At 45.0% G+C, this 13,659-nt stretch overlaps 1 protein-coding gene across 3 annotated transcripts in view; it reads right to left on the bottom strand.

Annotated features, from left to right (window-relative positions):
* The window catches only part of Tiam2 (TIAM Rac1 associated GEF 2), a 207,184-nt gene that overhangs the window by 123,538 nt on the left and 69,987 nt on the right, over positions 1 to 13,659 (bottom strand). The window contains exon 1 of one of the 3 annotated variants that reach the window (XM_075950172.1): positions 5,316 to 5,398. The exons of the other annotated variants lie outside the window; for them this stretch is intronic. The gene's annotated coding sequence lies outside the window, so the exon portion shown is untranslated. Of the gene's footprint in view, positions 1 to 5,315; positions 5,399 to 13,659 lie in introns of those variants that run through there. 3 annotated transcript variants of the gene reach the window in all.

The raw sequence follows: 13,659 nt of genomic DNA, 5'->3' as shown, positions 1-13,659 counted from the left end.
CTGCTGTCACAAGCACCCAAAATGCCTGTCCCTCCTTGTCACAGCAGAGGGAAGCTGGATAACATGAAAGATTAGGGATTTGATGCTGGACATGCTGGGCTTGAGTGTGGCCACTAGACAGGAACCTGACCATGTTGAGTGGGGTAGCTGGATACGTAAGGCCGTAGTCAGGCAAGGGAAGGTGGTAAACTGAATGAGCTCTGCCTCATGCAGCGAGGAGAAGCCAAGGGACTCCAACACTAAGGGGTCAAAAAGACAAGGAAAAGCCCATAAAGGTAATAGAGCAGTGGGGGGGGGGATGAAGAAAAATATTCCATGACCTGAAAGAGGGAAGACTCAACAGGGGCAAAAATGAGACCAGCAAGTGGAGGGGACACGGAAGAGGGCACCGGGTAGAGAACCAAATACAATGTTAAATGTTAAATATATGGATGCTACGACGAAACTCTTCAATTTGCATGCTAACTAAAGGAATTAGAAAACTTAAGTAAATAAAAACCAGGGAGATTGCCCAGAGGTTAGAGCACTCACCGTACTAACAAGAGGGCCAAGAGTTTACATAAACATCAGGTGGGTGTGGTTACCTGCTGGTAATTCCAGTCTCGGAAATACAGGTAGGATCCCCAGAGCAAAGCGACTGGAATGACTAGCCACGTTGGTGAGCTCTGGGTTTGACTGAGAGACCTTGCCTCACTGAACAAGACAGGAAAGTGACTGCGGAGGATTCCTGACATCAACTTTATCCATAGCCATTTGATAGAGTGTTAGGCGATAACTTGGGTCTACCACTTTATACGTAAACTGTTTTTTTCCAAGTGCCTTGCCTTGCGATACCCCAGCCATGACTCTGTTTTTTGTCCCTGCTGTAGTGCCAACTGTCAGGGAAAGAACTGGCACAGCCCAAATAGACGATCAGAATGAGACCAAGGAGCAGAGGTGGATGTTGGAGTCATAGAGCTTCAAACCAAGGATACCAGGAGGCACCGGCCCCCACCAGAAGCTGAGGTAGCCAAGGGAGGGCTCTTCCCTGGGTCTCGGAAGGAGTACGGCCTTGATGTACTAGGATTTCAGCCTTCCAACCTCCAGAGTCTGTGAGTGCTCAGAAGGTCTGAAGCCTTAAATTCATACGGGAGAAACCCGACTGATATTCTAATGTTGACCCAGAAAGCAGGGGACGTCTTCCAACTAAAACATGACGAGGAACATTCCTGCCTTCTGTGGTTTGTCCCCTCCAAAATTCATGTTGGAATTTCATTTGTCATTATCTGGTATTTGGGAAAGTGGGACCTAGAAATTATGTCCGTCATTCAGTCCCAGGTCCTTCTTCCCAGATTGTTCTAATTCTTCCAGGTATGAAGGGTGTCTCACTATAGCAAAAGGGAATTTGTTACGGTGAGAAAATCTTGCTGTGAGAGCTGGAGAGACGGCTCAGTGGTTAAGAGCACTGGCTGTTCTTCCAGAGGTCCTGAGTTCAATTCCCAGCAACCACATGGTGGCTCACAACCATCTGTAATGAGATCTGGTGCCCTCTTCTGGCCCTCAGGCATACATGCAGGCAGAACACTATACATAATAATTTAAAAAAAATCTTAAAAAAAAAAAGAAAAGAAAATCTTGCTGTGAAGTGAATCTGCCTGCTACTTGTCTCTTTGTGTCATGCTCCTGGATTTCTCAGATATAAAAACCATGAGCAAAAATGAATCCTTTTTTTTCTTGTGTGTGTATGTGTATGTGTGTGTGTTGTTGGCTTTTCAAGACAGGATATCTCTGTGTAGTCCTGATTGTCTTCAAACTCAGAGATCTGCCTGCCTCTGCCTCCTACTGCTCTGAATATCTGTTGTCTTTATAGAACAAGGGTGAATAGCCACCACAACTCAAAGAAAAAGAAATGCCACCTCCTAATCAAAGGCTGACATGGGACTAGACTGGTACAAGAATGTCTGCCACCCCTACCTTGTCAAACAGGTTAGGGTGATTGTGTGAGGCAGAAGCTCTCCGCAGCACCAGTACAAAGATGAAGGCCATGTTCGAGCAGAGTTGTGACCTGTGCGAAAATTGAAAAGGCAGAAATCCTTCCTCTGTATAGATGTGTAAGTCTGCCTAAACTGGAAAGATTTGTGAAGAGATGGAAAAGAGGGAGAAGGAGCAGGAGGAGGAGAGGAGTAAGGAAACAGAGGTGCATGTGTACGTGCGAAATATGCACCTGTATGAACACATGCGTGTACATGTAGGTCATTACTAACTTACTATAGATACACAGACACGGACACACCAGAAAGTCCCCAGTTTTAAAATAGTGTGAGGATAGAGTGAAGAAGATATCCTGACCCCTAACTCCTTTCCTCTGTCATTTGGATCTTCGGATTCAGTTGTTTTCTGATGTGGAAGTGTCATATATCAATCTGTTGATTTCACTGGTTAAGCAATAAAGAAACTGCTTGACCCTGATAGGTTAAAACATAGGTGGGAGGAGTAAACAGAATAGAATGCTGGGAGGAAGAGGAAGTGAGCTCAGAGAGACGCCATGCTCCCCTCTCCCGGGCAGACGCGATAGCTCTGCTCTCTGAGGCACAGGCGATAAAGCTCCGACTCAGGATGGACGTAGGCTAGAATCTTTCCCGGTAAGACTGATGCTACACAGATTATTAGAAATGGGCTAGTCCAGGTGCACGAGTTAGCCAAGAAGAGGATAGATATAATGGGCCAAGCAGTGTTTAAAAGAATACAATTTGTGTGTTGTTATTTCGGGGCATAAGCTAGCCAGGAGGCCGGGGTGCTGGGGACGCAGCCCCACCACTCCTATTTACAACAGTTTTCCAGTTTATAAAACTATCTAAGATTCATTTTCAGCTCTGTGTCTCGGTAACTATGACTACAAAGAACGGGGAAAGCCAGGATCCACTCAACACTTTGTCCACAATTTCATCCCAGCCCCTGAAGGCAGAGGCTGAGTTTGGAGCCAGCCTGGTCTACACACTGAGTTCTAGGATATCCAGGGCTACACAGAGAAACCATGTCTCAAAAAACAAAAACACCAAAAAGACTTGGAAAGACTATAGAGAGAAAGTGAGGGGGGCATCGAGGAAGAATGTAAAATAGATCCTTGGGACATGGTGAAGTCTTCCCAACACCTGTTAGCCTGTTTTAAGAAGCATTGGGGAACTGGGGAGATAGCTCAATAGCAGAGCACTTACCTAGTATGCAAGAGACCCTGGATTCTAACCCCAGAACTACAGAAAATAAAATTATACCCAGACAGAACTATCGGGCACCTATTCCTATAGGTCGCTAAGCAAGACTGAGTGATGAAAAAAAAAAAATACTACCCAACCACTGCTATTAAAATCCAATTATTGGCCCCCTGTATTTTGCATCATCACTTTTATTTTCTTCCATATCAATGGCTTCCTTTGATCCTATTAATTCCATAAGTCCTTCCTCTCAGAAATACTTACCTTTTCTGGCTCTCACAAAGCAGCCTGTCTCTAAGACACATTCAACTTCCAAGGAGAAAATGCTATTTCTTTAAAAAGTAAAAATAGGTACAAAATGACCTTGGCTCTCAGAATGTTCTATGAAAAGGAAATAATTTTTTAAGAAATCTAGCAATTGTGGTGCAGATCACAGTAAATCAATTTATTATCGCCACGTAGGTAAACTCCACAGAACAGGGAATCCTGGAAGGCCTGCACAAGTTTGCGGAAGTACCTCGGGTACTTAAAGAGGAATTCAGGGTTCATTCATTCATTCATTCATTCATTCATTCATTCTGTAGTTACGTCTCGAAGGGGTTGTAGAGATCTATACCAACTGTTTAGTAAGCGGGGCTCTACTCAACACCAACTTAGTCCATGGAGATAGAATTGTCTGTTCTACTGATCAAGTGCAAGCAGGGCCATGTTGGGAGGGCAATCTCTCCCCAAGGACCCTACCTCCGTTGCCTTTTCCCCTTAAGCATGGCCTGAGAAGACTTGTAACCATTGCTGATGGTTTTATCTGGATGTATTCGCGACACTTGCTAAGCTGGAGCCGTGGGCCTGTGTCACTGGGCTCTGCAGCTTTGGCATCTGCCTGTGAGCCTATGAAAACCTAAGCCAGTGCCAAGTGTCCAACTCAGCAGAAAAAGGGGCCGAGAATTCCTACTCTGCACTGTTCCCCTTCTCTGTCTGAACAACATTTCTGACATTAAAAGGAACCAACAATGAGATTAATTATTCTGTGGGTATAACTGACCTGGACATCAGCCCCACGCCTCCACCCTCCCAAAGACATTTCTATGAAGGACAGCATGGACTGGGGGTGCCCACCACACCCACGGGAAGACAGCCTTCCTACAGCTAAAAAGGAACTCTCACTGAATGACCCCACTCACACATAGCATATTCATAGAGAAAGGCAAAAGACTGTTGAAATCCCTACCCCTGACTTAAGGCCACGGAAAAAGGCTAAAGCATCCTAGGAAACACTCCGGCAGCCATACAGATGAACCCGGACTCCCCAGGTCCCCTATAAATATACTTCCAAGTTATGACTTCAAAAGATCTTCCTATTTTTGTCTCTCCACCCACCAATTTTCTGAGAATTACATGCTGGGCCAAATGAATGGTAAGCCAAGCGAGAGGGACCTGAGCTAGGGTTTCTCTGTCCCCACTGTCAGCACACGCCCTCGGCTGGGACAGCGTCTGCCCAGAGTTCAAGCCTTAATGAATGCCACCCCTTGGATCCCTCACTCTGCTTACACTGAGGGCTTCCCACCCAGACTACAATGGATTCTGTTTTCCCCAAAAGTCCAGGACAAGTCTAAGGACAAACAATACTGAGCAGCGAACAGCAAACTACAAGTTAGAAAATAAACCGTTACCCGGCTAAAAGCTGCATTTGACACAAAACTGGGAAATGGCCAAAATATAATTGGAGGCACACTTCAGCTTCCCACTACCCGCCCCCATCAACTGGGAAAGATACGTAACAGTCACATAATAGTTTTAACACAATCAAACTAAGAAATGGGCATTTTCTTCAGACATCGTGGGGAAAACCAGCCCGTACAAATCGGCTTGGAGAATTTTCAGTTCATAAAACATTCTACAGCAGCTGCCGCGCGTCACCCAGAGCCGTCCGGGAGCATGTGTGCACTGCCCCTTCGGATAATAATTCCTTTCTGTTCACTGACGTGTGCTGTCTGAGGATAAACTAATGGGAGACAAAGGCGGCACTCGAGGGTGTGCTGCCAAGGGAAGTTTCCAGAAAAACCCACCTCCCAGGTGAACTGGCTCAACTGGGAAGGACAGAAATAAACATCGTTAGGACCCTACCTTGGTCAGAACGGTGGCTGTGGCCAGTTGTTCGTAGGAGCCTTCTCCCAGCTAGGAGCCATGGTCTGTCTTCCTTCCACCCTGCTGAGCCAGGAAACGGTGTCTAACACTTCAACTGCTCAGCCGTTAGGAGCTAAAAACGGATCGTGTGCAATGCTGGATGTATTTCTGTCTGCTCGCTTGCTACACACCCTCATCATGTTCAATTTTTTCCATTGATGGAACAGTATGAGGCAGACTTAACCAGAAAGTGGTTTTTCCATGCGCTGCCTGGAGTGAATAGCCAGGATGGTCTGCCACCACGCTTCGGAGACACCGGGCTGCCCATGACTAGGCTCTTGTTGGGCCAGCAATCCACCATGACCACCGGAGTTCCATAGGAGCCCGGCTGCGAGGCGTGCAGAATAAAGCCCTACTCACTCCAGAGCCGCTCTACGCTCGTTGTAAAAGTCCTGGAGCACTGAGAATACACACCTACCATCCTTGTGTTTGGGAAGGCGGTCAAAACCACAGATGGAATGCTATGGTCGTCAAACGGGGCCTCAAGGGCAGCCCTAAAGGCAATGCTGTGATTAGCAAAATATCAGACAGACTCTCATTCTGTGTGCCTTGTTGGGATCGTGTTTTTGTTTTGTTTGTTTGTTTTCAAGTTAGCTGGGCAATAGCGTTTTACACTCAAAGTCCTTATAACCTAAATGTGGAGCTATTTTATCAAGAACATGCGTTAAATTACTGTAAATGAAAGTTACACAGCAGAGGTAGAGTTTTTAAGCCTCACTTCAACCTTTGATGAGAGATACTAAACCTAAAAATATGCATTGTTTTCAGGTCATCCTTATATTAGATTTTTATTGTTGTTGGCTAGGTGCTGAACAGCACAGAATTATACTTCTGTTGTAGTGTTTAAATTTCTGGGGCTATATTCGACAGAAAGAACAAAAATCCTACATATTTAAGGTACATGCATTCTAAGTATACAGACATACAACCCATCCTGAATGTGTGGTGAGAGCTTTGTAAAGAAACAGTTTCATTTCTAAAATGTGACCAAGAGCCAAGTGGTGGTGGTGCACGCCTTTAATCCCAGCACTTTAAATCCTAGGCAGAGGCATGCGGATCTCTGTGAGCTCGAGGACAGCCTAGTCTAGAAAGCAGTTCTAGGATACCCAGAGCTAAACAGTGAAACCCTGTCTCAAACAAACAAAAAGTAGTAGGGTGTGTTGAGATGGCTCAGTGACTTAAACTGTTTGCTGGCACATAGAAAACCCTAGAACGCATGTAAAACAAGCAGATACAGTGGGGTACACCTGTAACCTCAGCACTGCTACAGTGAGATTGGGGGGAGGGATCTCCAGAAAGCTCTCAGGCCAGCTAGACTGCAGTGCACAGCACCGACCTCAGCATGGAGGGAGGTGGGAACTGACACCTGTCCATCATCCCCTGACCACACATGTGCTGTGGCATGTGTGCACATCCAGGTACTTTTCAATAAGTGGGTGGAGCTAAATATGCAATAGGTGAGTTATTAAGGATCAGACTCGACTGTAGCCAGACAGACTTTTAATTCCTTACTTGGATTTTAAAACATACCATATTGACATGTATGCATCGACACGTAAGAAAGCCACACTGAGAATAATGTTTTACATAGTTTAACACATACTTGAGGGGATGCTTCCTAACCTCAATTGGCAAATAAAAAACATTGAATAAAGTCACCAGTGTAATATTTATAAAGCAAATAGAATTGCCACAAAAAAAAATTTAAACTAACACAGAGCCAAAAACTTTTAATACTGGTAGAGTGGGTTTAAAAACAAAACGAAATCACCCAATCCAGCCTCCTTCCACTCCGTATTTTGAACTGATGTCTTAGCCCACTGTGGTAATTCATGCCCACAGACCCGCATCTGGGAGGCGGAGGCGGAGGTGGGAAACAGTCAGGAGCTGAAAGTTAGGCTGGGTCACAGACTCTCTTAAATATAAATATTAGGTAGGTAACAGAGGCCATAATGAAGGCATAAGGTGACAGAGCTGCTCAGCACCAAGCACTGGAGCAAAGATACACACCCAAGTAACCACAGCCTCGGACTGACTAAGAAGGTTGCCATAGCAGCCCAGTCACAGAACAGAAAACTTGAGAATTCCCCAAATGTGTGTTTTTGAAAGGCCTTGGATAAATACTGGAAGACTAATAGTACCACTACAGTCACTGACCGCTGGTTCTCTAAATCTAGCAGCATCATGGCTGTCACTTAAAAAAAAAAATTGAGCAGGGCTGGGAGATGGCAAAGGGTGTGCATAGCAGGAGAACCTGATCCCCAATGCCCACATAAAAGAGCATGCCTGGAACCCAGTGCTTACATGGGGGGAGATGGAGGAGATAGGTGAGTCTGAGAGTCCAGTGGCTAGCCAGTCTAGTCAAATGATAAACTCCAGGCCCAGTTTCCCTGTCTCAGTCAATGTCTGCCTTCCAGACAGGGACACACAGATACATGCATCGCTTCCGCCCACCACGTGCACACCTCACACACATACACATACACAAAGACAAAATAAATAACACATACACATAAACAAATAACCTGGAGTGGGGGGATAAACGTCTTCCACGTAACCCTGGCAAGGAGAAGACTCCTAGGTACAAACGGAAACATTCTGCCAGAAGGAAGGCGGAGACACAGCAGCGTCTAAGGGTGGACACCCTGTCAGTACAATCGCCTGTCTGGAATCACGTGGGCATCTATCTATTACTCCTGCGTCTAGATCAGAAGGTGATTCTGATCTTGTGGCACATGTTTTAAGTAGATCCCTTTAATGTCAGAAGGCTCCGTGGTGACGAGTCACTGCCAGCTATGACCAGACACTTCGAGTGTGCTTGCAATGTCTGGTTGCATTTTATCGTTGAATTCACCCCCACTAACTTTAGCTCTGAGTGTGTACAAAGTCACCAGGGTCTCAAAGGATGTAAGACAGATCTTCAAGTTCCTTAGACACGGAAGCTTCAATAAAATACTCTCGATTTAGGTCTCCATCCCTGAATTCCAAAACCCAGCATTATTTTCAAATCAGAAAGCCAGGCTTCATCTTTTCCTGCTCCATTTCAAGATGGTGTAACAGGGCATATGTGTTAACAGGCATCTAAAATTAAATTCCTTGGCAAAGATCCCCGAGAAGCACGCAAATTGCTACTCGGGAAGTTTTTACTTCAGAAGCACATAATGTAAAAGTATAGCTAAAAGCAAATATCAAAGAAATGCTAACGATTACAGACTTTAAGTGGCAAGTTGATGGTTCTCACTATGTGGTTCTCTTTTGATCTTTTTTGTATTCAGAAAAATTTTGCAAATTTTCTTAATAAAAGGTGGGAGTGAACGGCATATGTGTTCACACATGTCAGGCCATGAAAAACAGTTTCACTTAAATGCCCAGTCGAGACTAAATGAAACTTGTCATCCTGATTGTAACCAAGAATATGAATATTCTACACTGTGGGAGCACACATGTTCACAAAGGCATGCTCATGAGGGCTTCTGCCTCGATTGGAGAAGACATGGAAGGGAGAAAATGATAAAATATGGTGTAAAAATTCCTCTAGAATAGAATAAAGTCTGGTCATGTAGACAGGGTAGAAAATAAAAAGCCAGGTGATGGAGAGGACAGCCATTGAAATGAGGCCATAGCACTCGTGAACTTGCTGAAGGTGCGGGTGCCAGCATCGAATCTATACAAGGCTGGGCCCAACGTTCAGTCGTGGATAAGAGAGAGGCTGATGGGAAACAGCCTGCACAGGGGAGCTATTGACAATGGAGGGCTTCTGGCGGGGAGGAAGTCCCTGTCTTCACTGGTGATCCCCATGCTCTCATGGACAGCTCCACGCCCATGTCTGTAGAGGCGGCCCCTGATCCAACTCAGTGGGTCACAGAGCAAAATATAAACAGACATGAAAGTTGAATCCAGACGAGGTAGGAAGAGGGGTATACGTGGGGATGAGGAGCCTGGCAGAGGGTCAGTGATGAGTGTGATCAGAACAGATCACACACATGGGTGAAATCTTCAAATAGTCATTTTTTAAAAAAAACTTTGAGGACTTGGTGATTAGTGTCTGCTAGCATGCACAAGGTCCTGTATTTGATAGTCAGTCACACACAAAAATCAAAATCCCCTCTGCTCTGAGTCTGAGAAACTCAAGTCTGTGCACACCACACTTGGAAGGTCATTACTGAGAAGCAGCTCAGCAGAAGCATTCCTTGCTACTGACTGATCATCAGCATAGGGTTAAATAAAGGAAAACAAAGGTTAAAACCATAAACTGCCCCTTGGTGGTGGTGTACGCCTTTAATCCCAGCACTCGGGAGGCAGAGACAGGCGGATCTCTGAGTTCGAGGCCAGCCTAGTCTACAAGAGCTAGTTCCAGGACAGGCTCCAAAGCTACAGAGAAACCTCATCTCAAAAAAACAAACAAACAAACAAAAAAAAAACTGTACACACACACACACACTACCTTTATCCAAACAAGAGTCCAGAATACAAACCCTGCACAAGCATGAACATCATCTCTTTGATACTAACAAGACAAACATCCTGGATACCTCCCGTTGAGATGGGCATCTCCTGTGCTATTTCTGAGAAAGAGCAATCCTTCAGGTCACATAGGCTGAAGCAACACAAAACTATAGAAACATTTCAGCAAGAATATTTTCAGAAATATTACCTGAGCTGCTGACTTTTCTCCCCAGCTGACCAAGAATTCCAAATCTAGCCAGGCTGTACCAAACCCAAAGGCTTCAAATCTGCACCAAAGCCTAGAGTGGAGGTAGGTACAGGGGTCTTCATGTCCAAAGATTCACCTCCCAGGGAAGATACCGAAACCCCACACAAATACACAACAGACATATACAGTTTGCTTGCCACTCAATTGTGGACCCAGGAAGCTACCTGGTCCCCGCCCACCCCCGGGATGAAAGCAGTACAGTCTCTCCAGCCTGTCTTCCAACATTACTGTGTGGCTTTATACAAATGATTTAATTCCTCTAAGCCTGATTCCCAATCTGTAAAACAGGGATAACACCGCTTGCCTGATGGGGTTATTATAAGGCTTAAGCAAAACACTAACATGAGCCATTTAACACAAAGTCTGCCGGAGAATGTAAATTGGAAGCTGGAGAGCTGGTCCAGTGGCTAAGAGCACTGGTTGCTCTTCCAGAGGACCTACATTTGAGTCCCCACCTGCATGGTGGTTCACAGCAGTCTGTAACTCCAGCAATAGAAACCCTAACTAAGGCACCTTCATTAAGAAAAAGGCAACCTCGGGAAAACTAAACACAGAGCTGTCCTATGATCTAGCTGCACCCCTCAAAAGGGACACACCCAAAGGACCTCAGCACACTTGAGGGGTATTACCGAAGCACTCGCTCGTCCCACAGGCAAATTATAAAAGCAGCTTAGGAGCCCACCAGCATATGAAAGGAGAAAACATGGCACATATGTGCAATGGAGTTTTATTCAGCTTTAAGAGTGAAATTGTAGCCAGGAGGTGGTGGTGCACACCTTAAATCCCAGCACTCGGGAAGCAGAGGCAGAAGGATCTCTGTGAGTTCGAGGCCAGCCTGGTCTACAGAATGAATTCCAGGGACAGGCACCAAAGTTACACAGAGAAACCGTGTCTCAAAAAGAAAAAAAAATGAAATTATGTCATTTGTAGGAATGTGGGCAGAACTAACGATCACCATGTCAAATGTAATAAGCCAGAATTCAAACAACAGAACATCACATACTTTCTTGTATGAGCTATCTAGACACGTTAAAAAAAAAAAGAAGGTATGAAAATAGAAAGGAGGCTATTTGTTATCTGTGAAGAGAAAAGGGTTTGCTAAGAGGAGAAGAGGTAAAGAGGGCAACAGAGAGTTAAAAATGATCAAAAAGATCAAATATAATATAGACATGAAAATATCATCAAAAAGTCCATTATTTTGTACAGTGAACATATGCAAATAAGTAAATAAAACACCCTACTTCTGACCCCCGCTGATCAAACAAAACTGTCCAGAGATTCTCCCTGAAGTCCCTCAGCCATCCTTCCGAGCTGCTTCCAACTCAAGCGGATGCCCAAGCAAGCCTCTAGCTGCAACGTCAGCATCAGGACCACGTTGCAATGAAGAGCCACACTGCTGGCTGACCACAGACTAGCTTCTTGCTCACAGGACTCTGTGATGACAGGGACCACTGCATAAGTCCCAAAAGTTGCTGCAGCATATCGAGGGAGATACACAATTTTTAATTTATATTTATTTATTTATTTTTATTTTTGAGACAGGGTTTCTCTGTAGCCTTTTTGTTTCCTGTCCTGGAACTAGCTCTTGTAGACCAGCTGGCCTCGAACTCACAGAGATCCGCCTGCCTCTGCCTTCCGAGTGCTGGGATTAAAGGCATGCGCCACCACCGCCTGGCAATTTTTAACTTTTAAAGCAAACTAAAAATGATGTCAAATCTCTAATTCAAAGAAAATTCAAAATTGAATCTGTCACTCTAAAGCCAGTGTAAATCTAACTTACAAAACAGAACCTTTTTTTCCTGAGTATTTAAAAGATATCAGATGTGCAAACATGCCTAAAGGAGTTAATCGTTATGGAAACCAGGTTTGTTCATGAATATTCAAAAGGTTCAGGTGTTATCTTGCATCATATAACAAGTAAAGCCTCGTCTGTGTCTATGTGTGCATGCATGTGTGCACTTGCATGTACGTTCACAAACCTCAGCACCCATGTGAGGTCAGAGGACAACCCATGGAAGCTGGTTTCTTTTACAGCGGGAGTCCTGGGGATTGAACTCACGTATTCAGACTTGGTGACAGGCACCCTTACCCACTGAGCCATCTCACTGGCCCACGCCTCATTAATTTAACAACCAGTTACTTTTCTAAGAACAAACAAGTATTACATGACAAAAATTAAAATTTAAAACTAATTCTTCATAAGCTTTCCTTTCTAGGAATTTTTTACTATAAGTTAATACATCCAAATTAAATCCACTTGACAATTCAAAATGAAAGAATTCATTAAGACGTTTTAGGTTTTTTTTTCTTTTTGATGGGTATGCATTGTGCCTTTTTGTACACACACGTGCATGTGGATGCCTTCAGCGGCCAGAAGAGGGCATCAGGCCCCTTGGAGCTGGAGTTGTGAGCAGCTCAGTGTAGACACTGGGCACTCAACTCTGGTCCTCTGAAGGAGCAGCAAGAGCGCTCTTAACCACTGGGCATCTTTCAAGCCCCTACAACCTCCGCTTTGAAATTCAATGGATTGCTTTATAGTAAGAAAATGGCAACATGCCTATGCAAGCCATGCAATGTGTATTTGTTTAAAAGTCATGCTACTGAAAAGAGACCTACACATGAGGTTTAAGAAGAAATGAACTTGCTGGTAGGGACCAAAAAAAAAATTTTTGTTTTTAGAAAAAAATGTTCATAAAATCCTGGCCTAAAAACAGTAGTTATAATGCTGTTTGCAACATTTTTAAGGGTTGTCCTTGACACCTCAGAAAGTGGTCCTACCCTGCCTGGCTCTGAATGTAACCGAAGTGCCCTGTCCAGCCCCTCAGTTAACCCAGAGTGGAATTTTTAGGCTAAAGTATACAGTCTACAAAGCTCCTGATGAGCACAAGCCAGTCGGAGAATCGAAGTTAGAGAAGAAATGAACAGGGTGATCTGCAAAGGCCACGCTTCCTTTTAATTTGGGCACCTCCTCCATCGCCTGCACGACAGGCTGCTGTCTTTTGTTAGGATGCATCGAGTAGAGGGTGCCTCTCGGCAGACAAGATACCTTCCAGCGCATTAAGCAATCATTCAATCATTCTGAAGCCCCTACTAATTAGTGTGACTCCTCCTGCCGGTATCTGCTCACACCCCACTCCCCTCTTCCCAACCTGCCTCCTCACTGAAGTCACCGACCACAAATGTCCTTGCCCCACACTGCATTCCCTCCTGGTCTGCCTCAACACAGACACCAGAAGCATGCCTGCCTGTCAGATAACACAAAGGAAACAGACCCCAGGCTGGTCTCCCTCGAGCTCGGGAGGTTCTGAGCAGATTCCTGAGACTTTAGTCTATTTTTGGCTCCTGGCTAGGGCTGTATCTAGGTGGAGTTGGGGTCTATTAAAGCTAGTCCCAGGGTCCACACATACTTGCAGTGTGCAGGGTCCATACACACTTTCCATCTCATCAAGCCGTGAGATGCTAAGGAAAAGGAGGAAGCAAGCCAGCCACACTCAGGGTTTTTAAGACCCAGCTGGTGTATTAAATACCAATAACTGGGGGTGGGACAGGGGGTGGGACAGGGCTCAGTGA

The sequence above is a fragment of the Microtus pennsylvanicus genome, chromosome 1 (assembly GCF_037038515.1).
Source record: "Microtus pennsylvanicus isolate mMicPen1 chromosome 1, mMicPen1.hap1, whole genome shotgun sequence".
Classification (NCBI taxonomy): domain Eukaryota; kingdom Metazoa; phylum Chordata; class Mammalia; order Rodentia; family Cricetidae; genus Microtus; species Microtus pennsylvanicus.
Note: the sequence above shows the minus strand (reverse complement) of the source record. Positions and strands in the feature narration are given on the sequence as shown.